Source organism: Dioscorea cayenensis, chromosome 4, assembly GCF_009730915.1.
Source record: "Dioscorea cayenensis subsp. rotundata cultivar TDr96_F1 chromosome 4, TDr96_F1_v2_PseudoChromosome.rev07_lg8_w22 25.fasta, whole genome shotgun sequence".
Classification (NCBI taxonomy): domain Eukaryota; kingdom Viridiplantae; phylum Streptophyta; class Magnoliopsida; order Dioscoreales; family Dioscoreaceae; genus Dioscorea; species Dioscorea cayenensis.
Genome location: NC_052474.1, coordinates 12,057,700 through 12,072,675, shown reverse-complemented (window position 1 = coordinate 12,072,675; position 14,976 = coordinate 12,057,700). Strand labels below are relative to the sequence as shown.

At 39.7% G+C, this 14,976-nt stretch overlaps 1 non-coding gene across 1 annotated transcript; it reads right to left on the bottom strand.

The window, feature by feature from the left end:
- Window positions 1–206: 206 nt before the first annotated feature.
- LOC120259674 lies at window positions 207–313 on the bottom strand. Its single transcript, XR_005536231.1, has one exon. It is a non-coding gene; the product is annotated as a small nucleolar RNA R71 (small nucleolar RNA).
- Window positions 314–14,976: the final 14,663 nt, after the last annotated feature.

Genomic DNA, 14,976 nt, shown 5'->3' with positions numbered 1-14,976 from the left:
TTTCCCGAGTTGCCCCAAATTTGATCTACATTCAAGATTAATGGGGTGTCGGATGATGCTATCCGTTTGGCGCTATTTCCATTCCAGTTTGAGAGGCAGGGGCATATCATTGGTTTAAAATCATTATCTCCGAGGTCTATATAAAACATGGAAAGGATATGGTTGAGAAGTTCCTTGGGAGGTATTTTCCGCCAAGCAAAGCGGCCAAATTAAGACAAGAAATTTCAGCCTTTAAATAGGGGGAGTCCGAAACATTGTTTGAAGCCTATGAGAGATTCAAGGATCTCCTTAGAAGGTGCTCCCATCATGGTTTTGCTTCATGGATTCGAGTACAAATCATCTACAATGAGTTGAACTATGCTACTAGCCAACTCATTGATGCCACGGCGGGTGGTTTCCTTAGCAACAAGTACCCGATGAGGCTAAGCAATTACTTGAGTCTATGGCAAGCAATGAATCAAATTGGGCCTCAAGGGATCTTCACAAAAAGCTGCTTGGAACTTTAAGAGTGAGTAGCAATGATGCCTTCATAAAGGTTGATGTGTTAACTACTTGATCTTCTTATGGGCAGGTGGTTTGAGGTCGAGAATCGGTGATGAGTTGTAGAACTTACGATGGTGGGCATGGGTGCAGCCCCAATGTCCTATTGCTAGCTCCTCAATTGCTTCCATTGAGAATGTCGACTACATTGGGGTGCAACAAAAATCAAAGGGAACCCAGTATAGCTCAACTTACAATGGGATGGAAGAACCATCCAAATTTTGCATGGAACCAAGCCAACACAAAGAGGTACACCACCCCAGGATCTCAATTTCAATAACCCAGGCTTTTTGAGAAGAAATTTTACCATTTGAAGAGGTTCTTGCCAAGTTCATGTTCAGTTTGGATGCCGGGGTTTAATAGCCTAGCGGTAGCATGGATGCACAATTTGGCAAGGTGAATGCTCATCTCACTCGACGCGCGAGCAGTTCGGTGAGACGAGGGTTCTCTTTGAGGAACCTCCAAGCTTCTGTAAAATCACTTGAGCATCGAATAGGGGAACTCACCAAGGCAAATTATGAACGTCCTTTAGGTTGTCTTCCTAGTAACACAAAAGACAATCCAAGGGAGAACTTGAAGGCCATTGCCCTTAGAAGTGGGAGGTAAGTGGAGACAAGGGACGAAGTTGACCCAAGTGTCAAGGAAAGTGGGGTAGCCTTGTGGAAGATCCCAAGCTAGTTGAAAAATAGTGAAGACCAAAAATCGGGGAAGAAATGATAATCCCCAACAACAAGGACCGTTAAAAATCATCCGAGTACAAGCCTCCAATCCCTTATCCAGCAGATTGAGGCATGACAAGGAGGATGTTCACTTCAAAAAGTTCATCAACATTTTAAAACAACTCCATTTGAACATCCAGATAGTTGAAGCATTGATCCAAATGCCTAAATATGCCAAGATTTTAAAAGAGCTCCTTACGAATAAAATAAAGTTGGAGGAAGAAGGCATGGTTGCGCTTACAGGAAATTGCTTGGCCATTTTAGAAAAGAAGCTCCCACAAAAGTTGAAAGAACCAGGAAGTTTCATTATCCCGTGTATGCTTAAAGGAGGAGTCCAAGAAAATGCTCTAGCGGACTCGGGGGCAAGCATAAATGTCATGTCCTACACCATGTATTTGAAACTTGGCTTGGATGAGTTAAGGCCCACGAGGTTTACCTTACAATTGGCGGATCTACCAACAAGGAAACCTCGTGGGATTGTTGAAGATATGATTGTCCGAGTGGACAAATTTGTCTTCCCTGTGGATTTTGTCATCATGGACATCGATGAGGATGTAGAGACACCATTGATTCTTGGCTGACCATTCCATAGCACCTCAGGTGCCCTAATTGATTTGAAAGGATGGAAATTAACATTAGGAGTCGGAGAAGATGAAGTGGTGTACGCTTTGCCAGCTGCTATGAAACATTCTTTAGATCAATATGACACACTTCTTTGCATTGATGAAAGCGATAGGTTAATTTCATTTGCTGTGTAGCGAGGTGCTCTCGATAAACCCTTTGGATGAGTATTTGGGAGAGTTGGGGAATGAACAATAAGAAGAACCTCACTACCATCCTCAAATTCACAACTTGAAGCAACCAAAAGAGAAGATATCCTGTACTAATGGTAAGGAAAAAGAGAAAAAGAATCATTTGTGAAGAAAATATGGAGGGAGATTCACGGGAGAAAAAAAAAAGGTACCAAGCTTCATCACCCCACATCTCAAGGAGGGAAGGTAAATTTTTCACCCTTCTCTACTCATGAACAATTCGAGGTATTTTCAATGTTATCACTGAATTTAGCGGAAGAAATAACACTGCAAGGGAAATTGGGTATGGCTTCAAACTCTTTCAACCCCATGAGGTAAGTGATGAAAGTGCGTCTAGCTCATGACATTAAACAAGCGCTTCTTGGGAGGCAACACAAGCATTCGAGGGTGCTTTTCTTGCATTTTATCGATATTTTTAGGTCTTTGGTTCATTTCACTTTTTGTATTTCTTAGAATTGTTTGTTTTTGAATAAGTTCATGCTAACACACTTGGCACATTGTTCTCATCGATTTAGTTGTGGTTTATTTGTTCAACTTCATGAGAAACTCATATTTTGGTGTCATTTCATGTGCTAGATCGTCGTTTTACTCATTTTCACTCATTTTTTGGAGAAGTCTTCGAGCTTGCCATATCATTTTTAAATCATTTAATGCAGGATTTCAAAGTTTTTGAGTGAGTTTAAAAAGTCATCACGGCCATCCTAGGGGCTTATGCGATGCCGTATGAGATGGACACGAGCCAATCCGAGTGTCTCTATGCCGTCTCGGACGGCCCTCCCAAACAGCCCCATATGGGGCTGTATGAGACGCGCAGAGAGCCTCAGCCGAGAGTGTCTCTCTACCCATATGACCACCATACAGGGGCGTATGGGGCCGTATGGGGCATTCTTGCCCCTTTAAATCTCTTCTCTCTTCTCTCTCTTCTATTCTCTCATTTTTATCCTTTTTCCACCGATTTTCTCTCTTCTTTCTCACTCATTTCTTAGCCAAATATCCTCATTTTGTCACCTAAAACTTCTCCCCATCCATTAGAGACTTCGATCTAGTGGTTTTCCTTGAGTTTAAAGCTTGTTTTCTCAAGATTTCATAGGTATGCTTTTTCAATGCCCTAGTTTTCTCTTTTTCATTTATTGTGCATTCTTGGAGCTTTTATGTGGAATTTCTCAAGCATTTTTCTTGGATTGGATGATGTGAATATCATGGATAAATTTGAATGAAAATTTATGTAAAAATTTTTCGATTCCATGAATATGGGGGAAACCCTTGCCGCATGAATAGTGACCATACGACCCCCATACAGCCGTATGACCACAAAAATTTGATTTTTCATTTGTTTCACTCTATCTATTGCATTTTATTTTGATTTATATTGTATCCCTATAAGCTTGAACAAGGTTTATCTTCATTGTAGGGATGCCTCACACTAAAAGACTCGCCTCCAAACGCCCAAGAACCACCTAACCCTCATCTACACCTGATGAACCCGTCTTCAAGTTGGCCCATCATCGAGAGAGATATGATACCTTGAAGACAAAACCATTTGGGATGTTGTGTTACATTGATTGGGGACTTGTGGAGAGCCTTGGGATAGAAAATCGAGTCAAGGAGTGGCTATCACATAATTGTTGGGATAAGATTTTTGCCATTAATGAGCCAACCTTTCGCCAATTAACCTTGGAGGTTTTGAGTACTTTTGAGGCACGACAAGATGCACAATCCACGCCAGATAGGAAATGTGTTACCATCCATTTTTAAGCTTTTGGAAAAACTCATACTATGCACTAGTTGGACTTTTCCAAGTATTTGGGAATCTATGATGATGAGTTTATCAATTTGATGATTGGTGATCGTCTTAAGCTTGATTTCCCAAATGATGTGACTAGAAGTCACTATTGGGTGACCTTAGTAGGTAGTGACCAGACCGGAAAAGCCTCATGCATGACAGACCCGGCACACAGATACTTTCATGGTTTGATTGCTTGTTCTATTTAGAGGCAGGCTGATAGCAAGGGGGTGGTCACACAGTCTGATCTTTACATGATGTATGGCATCTTAAAGTAGCGCCCTACTCATCTTGGCCACCTTGTTGCTGATGCATTTCTTCAACAGGGATCGTATGCGCGATTAGGAGCTATATTTGATGGGCCCTATGTAACTAGATTGATCCGTGGCATGGGTTTATTCGAGCAGACTCGAGGTATGACCATTGTAGGAGGTGCAACACCCCTTGGGAAGGCCCACATAAGGGTGATAGTCTTGGTTGTGAACGAGCGTTCGAGTGGCAGACCCACACGTCCCCGGGCTACTGGCGAGTCCAGTCAGCAAGAGATAGAGCAGATAAAGTTAGAGACTAAGGACACTCTTGTCCCTACCCCCGGCACTACATCATTACCTGATTTCGACATGAGACTGAGGGGGATTGAGTGAGAGATTCAGGCTGTGCGTTAGGAGAAGCTCAAGATTCTTGGCCAGCTTCACCAGATCATTGAGGGACAGCGTCGACTCGAGGAGGATTTTCACCGTTTCAGCACTTTGTACTATTGTTTATCCTCGTACACCGTGACCACTTCTTCGACTGCTATGCCACCACCATCGGCACTAGATTGTGATGAGTAGCAGCCCATTTGAGCATGGACACTCATTATGTACTTTAGTTTTCTTTGTTTTGTATTTTTGTATTTTGTTGAGTTGGCATGGTTCTTACCCTACCGACTTGTGTCATTGAACTTTATTTTCTTTTCATCTATGTGTTTTGCTGACTACTCCCTAGTTTCTCCCTTGTGTTTGTATTGATAAATTTTTGTGGAATGATGATGTCCCCTTTTTGCCTCGCAGGACATTGAGGGAATTTGGTGAGCTTTCCTAATTTTTAATGGAGGTCGGACGAGACATGTATTGCTCACCATACCTTTTGTCGATTCATACCTCACGACGAGCACAAGTTGAATCGGGGAAGTTCATTTTCACCCTCCTATATTATTTTCATTGCTTGCTCTCACATGTTTTTCATGATTAGTGTACATTGAGGGCAATGTACAACACCAAGTGTGGGAATGGGTGTCTTTTATGTATTAGGACCATTTGTTACATGCTAGTGCTACCTATGATGGCTTTGTTCATTCTTGTAAGAGCCTTTTAGCTTGGACTAATGATTGATGTGAGTTAGTTGTTTTTTATGCTTTAGTGAATCCTATTTTACCCCTAGTATTGTCATGTGCACTGAATTTTTTTGTCGATGATTTGGGAATAGCCAATGTGACTACTCTAACTCTCTTATATGATTAACACACTACTTTGAGTACTTGGCCTTAGAACACTCAGTTCTATCCTTCAATGGACTCTTATGAACTTCTAAGTCTTGTTGAGCTAATCCTAGTATTGTATTATGTAGAGTACTCTGAAGATGTGATCTAGGGTGAATTTAAAAAAAAATATAGAGATAACAAAAAAAAAATGAGGCTATGTCAGTATTCATCTGCTTCTGAGCATGAATGCATCTATGTAGACTGTAATCAAGTAGTTGGGTGGCTCTTGTGCCTAACTAGCATGTGCACCCTCCAGAAAGGTTTCAAAATAATGTTGGTGGAGTCTATGTTACTCGGACTAAAAAAAATGAATGAATGAATGATGAAATGAAAATAAAAACCCTAGTGATCTTTTTGAGTACCTACCAAAGGTTTTGAGAAGAAAATGGATTTAGTTTCGAGCCATACAATTAGAAGGATCTTAATTGGAAATTGAAGTATCACTTAATAGTTTAAGGCTTACTATTCTTTGTATGTGGAGTGCTTAGCATCTAGAGCTGTACTGATTGAAATCCTTAGGCTAAACTAGATCAGGGCAAATGAGATATAAAATTCACTTACACGGCACAGACATATAAGTGGTGAGACAGGATATTTCTTATTATGCTTATTGACTATAACTCAACAGGGTGAATACTTATTATCCATTGCTTTTGGAGTCTTATATTTGCTTGACGACAGAGGTAATGCATTTAGCCACTTTTTTAGTGTCTTTGTTTTTCATGAGTTGTTTGCTTGGGGACAAGCAACGCTTAAGTGTGGGTATATTTGATAAGTGTCTAAATGTAGGTGTTTTCATATATATATCATATTCACTTTGCATGTATTTTGTGAGGTTTGATGCCCATTTTGTGCTTAGTCATATACTATTTACTTTGTAGGGCATAAGAAAGCCACGGAGAACAAGAAGATATCATTTAGGCGAAAAGAGAAGAAAACAACAATTTCATACCACCCCCATACCACCTAGTATGGGGGCCATATGCACTGTAGTAACGGGATGAAATTGAAGCTGTCTGCCCAGATTTTCATACCACCCCCATACCACCTAGTATAGGGGTCATATGGAGGCCGTATGGACCCCATATGCACCCCATAAGGAGCACGAATCTAGATTATTTGAGTGCTATATGACCCCCATACGACCCCTATATGACTCGTATGCCATGAGGGGTATAAAAGGTTACTTTCAGGATAGAACAAGGGACTTTTTTTGGACATGTTTTGAGAGACCACTTGAGAGACTTTGGGCGACCTTGGGAAGGAGAAGAAGGGCAAGGAATCTAGGAGATCATTCAAGGCCAAGGTCCAAGGCTCTCAAGGCAAGAAGGCAACATCATCAAGGAGAGATCAACCACGATTTGAAGGAAGGTGACCCACGGCTAAAGGAAGTGTCATTCGGCATTCCTTTGGCGGGGGAAGCATCATTCGGCATATTCTCTACCTCATCCTCCACCATTTCATCTTGGTAGTGTCATCTATGCTTTTTGCTTTTGTGTTTTTGCTTGATTGTGTTATTTGTTGTGGGATGATGACAAACTAGACCCCCAAAGGCAACTGGTGTTGGTGAACCTTGGGGATGGGGGTTTATCATGTATTTTTGGATGATTACTTGTTAATTCCATGTTTTGGGTTATCTTGAGATTTAATCCATTGTTTTCATGCTAGGTGCTACACTAAGGAGAAATCCATAGCTCTTTTATGAGTGATGCATGTAGATGTCACATGCTTACATGTTTTAGATCATGAAAGGATTAGAAGGGGATACTTGTATCATCACGCAGAGAAATTGGGCGTTGGTAGACCTCCATGTTAGGTTTAAGCCGAAGAAGAGTAGGTTTACTCCTATTTGAGATTTCCTTCTACTTAATGCAATCATAGGAACGTGGATTTGGAAGAAATTCCTATCAATGTTCGTATTGGATTAGGGCTCAATCACTGAGAAATTGGGGTTGTTCTAATCTAGAAATCTCTTGGTCTAATTTACCCTTGCATCTTTTGATCATCATCCATGTTTCATGATAACCCCCCAAAGGGGATCCACATCTATAGGCCTTTGCATTACATTGATTCTCTTGCTTGCCCATTGATTTTTCTCTCTAATTTGTTGGAAACCTTCTTTTAGTTTTAATTTCATCTAGTAGAGTTAATTCCATCACTTAAGATTTTAGGTTAGATAATAGTTCAAGAAGGAGTAATAGGAGATCCTTATCCCTGTGGAATACGATCCTCGTGTCTTCACACAAGGTATTACTTGGTGATGTCGTACACTTGCGGGGAAGTATTCAACCAACACCTCTGTCACCATCACTAGCAGCACCACCTATTTTGCCAGTAATAGCGGTAGTAGCAGAGACAACACCAGACACCAACGCATGATGCGTCTTTATTTTTAGTTATCTTTAATGTTTTCGTATTTTATTTCCGCATTTTATTTTGGACTTGTACCACTCAGAAAGGATATTCCTTTTGAGTTTATCTTTTATTTTGAGTTGTCTCGAGTTGTATTTCATTTCTTATCTTTATATACTCGAGTTATGAGTTATTTTGTTTTTGTTGAGCTTCACTGAACCCCCTTGTATATACGTATAGATGGTCTTGTGAGTTTGGAATTTAAGCAATAATCATGGACATGGTCATTGTGATATTCACACAGCCATGTGTGCCACACAACCCATTGGAACTCAATTCTCAATGAATATAGCTCCATCAAATGTACCATTAGGAGTTCAGGGGAGTGTTGTTTCAATTGCCCCCTTCCACATATATTTTTCATTGCTTTATATTTTATTGTGCTTGCATGCGTACATTAAGGGCAATGTACATCTTAAGTATGTTTGTGTGTGTGGGAGGGGGAGGGGGGGTTCACATTACACATGTTCTATACTTATGCTTTTATTGTACGTGCTCATGTAGCTAATAGTGGTTCACTTTAGTTGCAATGGTTGTATTCTTAAGTTTAGGAGAATTTTTAACATTGAATGTTCTCTTGCACTTGTTGCACTACTCACTCATTAAACCTTGTGGAAACTCAAGTTTGACATTTAGGGGACTAGTTTAGTTATTTCTGGTTATAATTTCTTTTAAAAAAATTGTTGTTGAATGAAAAGAAAAAGAAAAAGTTATATTTGTTGTGTTTGTGCATTGCGGGTTGAAAGAGCTACCACCAATGAAGTACAAAGCTACTCTCATAAGTCATATACTAATTATGCCCTAATGAGAGAAAGAGCTATCTCATGGGATGAGTGAAAGCTACTACCCTAGTAGAAAGAGCTACCACCTCGAAAGTGTGAAAGCCACCATAACAGCCGCTTACGAAAGGGCAACCTTAGAGGATGTGTGAAGCTACTACCTTCTCTTTTCTTTCTTTTGTACATAAATAAGTCCCTTGTACTTAGAACTTTCAGGAGTATATGTTGGTTTTACTTGAGTGAGTTTACACATACTTACCCATTTGGGGTTGTTGTCCTTTTTGATTTATGTTTTTAGGTAGAGCGTTGATGTTCTTATTTGGTGTTGCAATTTTTCCTTACTTGTAGAATGCTTCCCTTGCATGTTTTTGGTGAACCTAAGGCCAAGCACTTTTAAATTTTTCCTTCTTATGTGATTTAATGTTTTTAGTTTTTGCTTAAGGACAAGCAAATTCTTAAGTGTAGGGGCAGTTTGATAAGTGCTTGTGTATTAGTGATCTGAAGTATTTCTCTTCTTACTCGAGCATGACTTTTTCTTGTATTTTATCTCTTATGCATGTGTTTTTTTGTGTTCTTCGTGCATGTAGGATAGTGGAGACAAAGAGTGGGAGAAAAGGAACCAAAAAAATAGATCATGGATGCATTTTGTTGATGAAATCTTGTAGTGAACAAATGCAAAGACACAAGTTGTGCATGAAGACACGTAAGTGTGTGCCAACCACCATTGTGCTCAAGCGAATATACAGTTTGGAGGGGCACAAGGGCAGTCATACTCATGTGTTCCGACTTGAGAATTACTAGCAAGATCTACCTCATGCGATCTACCTCATGGATATGTGCCATTCGTGTGGCCTCGATAAAAAGTGTGGAATCAAGAGTATTTTGGCAAAGTTTTGTAGCAAATCACTGTAGCAAAAGTACTATAGTAGTTACTATTCATAGATTGCAAAAATTGAATTCCTAGAGATTCACACAGGCGTGTGGATGCTGGATTCCAACCCTATTTAAGCTGTGTGACACATGTTAGAATATGCGTGTAAACCGCTAGTGTACGGGTGTCGAATTAATAATTACCCCGGTGAGTGGGTAGTCGAATCCACAGGGAACAGAAGTATTTGTATTAACATATTCTTAGTTATCTAGTCGAAATCAATGGATGTGATGAAATGAACTAATTGCAAGAGAATTAATAAGCAAGCAAACGGGCAAGAAAAACAAGTAAAGGAGATCTCAATCAATAAAGATGAGGTACCCGGACAATACTCCCCCTAGGATCTAACATGAAGCTCAAGATTCACTAAATGCTTCTAAACCGAGTCTAATGAGTCGAGTTAATCGTTCAATCTCGACACCTCACACCCTATATGACCGCAATACGCTCTAGGGACACCTAAGAGTGAAACCGATTCCTAAAGATAGATCCAACCCTAATTCCCAGTGAAGGATCCCTAACTCCCTACAAGGTCCCGGCGGAGAAATCTCTCAATCTCACACCTCACACCAAATATGGTTGCTTAGAGTCTAGGGAATACGGAGATAGGAAACACTCAATCAGAAGGGAAAAGGTGACACTCCACTATCTCATGACTCACCCTCTCAACCTTCTTTAACCTTGAAGTTCTAACTCTAATGGAGACCTCTCTCTCATCAAAGTAACAAATCATGCAAATCCAATTAACCACAAGGATTAATAAAACAAGCAAGCAATGGGAATACAAGATTAAAACTCAAATCAACTCGGATTTAATAGAAACATAAAGCAAATCAATACAAAAACATAGATCCTAGGGTTCACATGCCCAAATACCTACTAGGGTTAAGCCCTCCATGGAGCAAGTTACAAAACAATGATGAATACAATGAAAAGCAATGAAAACCATGAAGTAAAACCCCCTTAAATTCATGATGATGGCCTTGATGGGTCACCCAACGTCTTGAAGAATCCTTCTCCGAAGCTAGGTCACAGAAGGCTCCCTCTATGCTATGACGGAGAGAAGATCAATCAAAGTTGGTGATGGATGCCCCCCAATATCGCCAAAGACCTCCTCCAAAACCCTAGCCGCATTGCCTTCAAAGTGCTCGCGAAAAGCCTCGCCAAAAGTCCCTAAAGAATAGGGTAAACGACCTATTTAAAGCCCAAAACCGCGCCTATCACATGCCCCACGCACCCATGTGGATTTTCCATGCGCCCAAAATAGCTACAGTACTTTGCTATAGTACTTTTCATAAAACACGGTCCAAACACTCTTCTCTTGAGGCCACATGTCCAGGCACACGTCCATGTGGTAGGCTATAAACTTCTCTTCATCGACATATCTTTGAGAGATTTTGCAATCTTCACAAAGAGAAGGAACATGAAGATGTGGCTGCCTTTATGCCCTTCCAACTATTGAATTAACTTTAATCTTCTTGGAAGTTGGCACACATCACCACGTTTATGAACTCCTCTCGTGTCTTGGTCCTTAAATTGAACAATAACTCGCAACATTGTGTCTTTATAGCCTATCTTTGCTTTCTTTTTACTCTTCAAGGGATTCACAACCTATATGCATAAAAGAACACCAAATACACAATATGAGACATAAACCATGGTTAAAAAACGATGCTCAATGAATGTAAAACATATATAAAAATATGTCTACTCAAGCACTTATCACCGTGATTTGAGACATTTTGAAGGATCTTTTTCTCATCTTTTCCCCAACTTTGGAGGTGCTCACGGCTAGGGTTTGGAGAGGCTTTGGCAAGATTTTGGAGTGGTTCTATGGCTTTTAACACTACGTTCATTTGGAAGATAGTTATTGGTGGATGACAACGTCCTTTTGCGTGTGAACCGCAAGTGCACGGGTTTGTCGAAGTAATAATACCCTGGTGAGTGGGTAGTCGTATCCACAGAGAATAGTGATCAGAAACACAAAGATTTCTATTTAATTAGTATAAAGATGAATTGATAGTGGTGTGAACAAAATCAATGAAAATAGAAATAAGGAAAGAAGAAGAAGGAGGGCAAATAAAAGATAGGAGAGGCAATCGACAAAAAGTTGGCACTTGGACATTGTTCACCCTAGGACTATTGTTTCAAGTGCAAGACCAACCATTATGTTTCTCAACTAATGCTTAATGAGTCATGGAAATCCTAAAACACATGGCCCCAAACCTAAGGTCAACTGTGACTAATGGTACACTATGCCCTGGTTGAGAAATCGCTCAGTCTCGACACCTCACATTGTGTAAGATTGCTGAAAGCTGTAGGGACTCCAAGTGATAAACCTTATTCCCTAATATAGATCCAACCCTTTGGTCCATGTGAAAGATCCCTAGTCACAATTAAGCTCATATACTAAGGATTACTTCAACGCTTCACTCTGTTGCTTGTGCAACTAAGCCCCAGCGGAGTTTGTCTCTTAGCACTTCATTCTATTGTGACCTCAAAGAAGTCTTAAAATGTGGAGGTAGGATAAATCACACCAGAGGAGAATGGGGACATTCTGCTACCTCTCGACTCATCCTCTTAACACTCTCCAATATAGCATTTTCTAACCCTCATGGTGTGTCACTGATCCACAAAGGTTACCAAGATGGATTCTCAACCGTAGTGTCACTCTAAGGGAAAATCAACTCAACAAGCATTTATGATTAGAACTCAATTGAAACATCAATGAAAGAAAGCATAATAAAAGGTCAAAGAAACAATATCATCCTATGATTTACAAGTCCAAGTACCCACTAGGGGTTTAGACCTCCATAGAGAAAAATACAATCAATAACAGAATCAAGAGTAAAGATATTTAATCCATGAATAAAACCCCCTTGGTGTCTGTGTTGATGGTTTTGTGAAGTAGCCACATCTTCACCAAATGTTCCCTCGTCAAGCCTAGGGCACACCTCGTCGAATCAATGCTGACAAAAGCTTCCCCAATAACTATCTTCCGAAGGAACGCGGTGTTGAATTCCATAGAGCCACTCCAAAAACCTAGCTAATACCTCTCTAAACCCTAGCCGTGAGCACCTCCAAAGATGATGAAGAGATGGGCAAAAGATAGGAAAAAGATCCTCAAAATGGGCTGAAGTTGAGACTTAAATAGGCTGGAATCGGGCATCCACATGCCCGTGTAAATCAGTAGGAATAAATATTTCAGCGACCTGTGAACAGTAATTGCTATTGTAATTTGATGTATCAATTTGCTACAGTATCTTGCTATAGTAGTTCACCAAAATACTCCCGAATCCATACTTTCATCAAGGGCACCTGAACGGGCACACATCCATGCGGTAGATCACGTTGCATCTTCAATAAAACAACATTTGATGACAATCTTGCTAGCATTGCACAAGTCAAAACACATGAGTGTGACTGCCTTTGTGCCTCTCCAATTTGCATGTTTACTTGAGCACAATTGAGGTTGGCATACACTCATATGTCTTTGAGCACAACTTGTGTCTTCATATTCGTTCACTCCAAGGTTTCATCAACAAATTGCATTCATGATCTACTTCGGCTTCTTTCTTCCATACTTATCTCCACAACCCTTCATGCACAAAAGAACATGAATACACATGTATAAGAGATAAAATCCAATAAAAGTAATGCTTATTGTAAAAAGGAATACATCATATTACTAATAAACAAGCACTTATCAAACTTCTCCACACTTAAGCTTTTGCTTGTCCTCAAGTAAAACTAAACCATTGAAGCATAGAAGAAGGCAATATTAAAAGTGCTTGGCCTTAGGTTTACAAAAAGCATGAAAGTGAAGCATTCTACAAGTAAGGGAAATTTCAACACCAAATACAAAAAATCATTGCTCTTGCTAAAAACTCGAATTAAAAAAGGACAACAACCCCAAATCATGTAAGTGTGTGTGAACTCACTCAAGTCAACCCAGCCTATACTACTCAAAGCTCTAAGTTATAGGGACTTATTTATGTACAAAAAGAAAGAAAAGAGATAGTAGTAGCTTCACACATCCTATAAGGTAGCCCTTTCTGAAGCGGCTGCTAAGGTGGCTTTCATACTTTCGAGGTGGCAGCTCTTTCTACCAGGATAGTAGCTTTTACTCATCTCATGAGATAGCTCTTTCTCTCATTAGAGCATAACTAGTATCCAACTTAGGAGAGTAGCTCCATACTTCATAGGTGGTAGTTCTTTCCACCCCCCCAATGCACAAACAAAGCAAAACTAAATTTTTTTTAAAGAAATTATAACAAGAACAACAAAACTAGTCCCTTAAATATCAAACTTGAGTTTCCACAAGGTTTAATGAGTGAGTAGTGCAACAAGTGTCAATCGGGCAAAAATTCCTAAAAATTTAAGTAGAAACTAGAGCATGTGATCATTCAATGTTAAAAATTCTCCTAAAATTAAGAATACAACCATTGCAACTAAGGTGAACAACCATTGGCTACACGAGCATGATTAATAAAAGCATAGTATAGACATGTGTAATGTGAACTTCCCACACACTTAAGATGCACATTGCCCTCAATGTACGCATGCAAGCACAACAAAATATAAAGCAAGAAAAAACATATGTGGAGGTGGGCAACTGAAACAATACTCCCCTAAACTCCTAGTGGTATATTTAATGGAGCTATATTCATTTAGAGTTGAGTTCTAATAAGTTGTGGAGCACACATGGCCATGTGAAAAGCACATTTACCGTGCCCATGACTAGTCGTCAATTTCCATACTCATAAAACCATCAGCAAGTATACACAAGGGGGTTCAGTGAAGCTCAACAAAAACAAAATAAAACTCGAGTATATAAAGATATGAAAATGAAATACAACTCGAGAAAACTAAAAATAAAAGATAAACTCAGAAGGAAGATCATTTCTAAGAAGTACAAGCCCAAACATAATACTGAAATGAAATACAAAAAATAAGAACAAAGAAAAGTAAAGATGCCTAAAGCAACGGTGTTTGGTGCTATCTCTGCTGCTGTTGCTTGTGATGACGATGATGCTGGTGGATCTGTCGACGCTGCTAGAATTGGTGATGGTGGTTGATAAGTTCTTGAGTAGACATATTTTTATATATGTTTTACATGCATTGAGCATCATTTTTACTGTGGTTTATGTCTCATATTGTGTATTTGGTGTTCTTTTATGCATATAGGTTGTGAATGCCTTGAAGAGTAAAAAGGAAGCAAAGATGGGCTATAAAGACATAATGTTGGGAGTTCTTGTTCAATTCAAGGACGAAGACAAGAGAGGAGTTTATAAACGTGGAGATGTGTGCCAACTTCCAAGAAGATTCAAGTCAATTCACTAGTTGGAAGGGCATAAAGGCAGCCACATCTTCATGTTTCTTCTCTTTGTGAAGATTGCAAGACCTCTCAAACATACATCGATGAAGAAAAATTTTATAGCCTACCACATGGACGTGTGCCAGGACATGTGGCCTCAA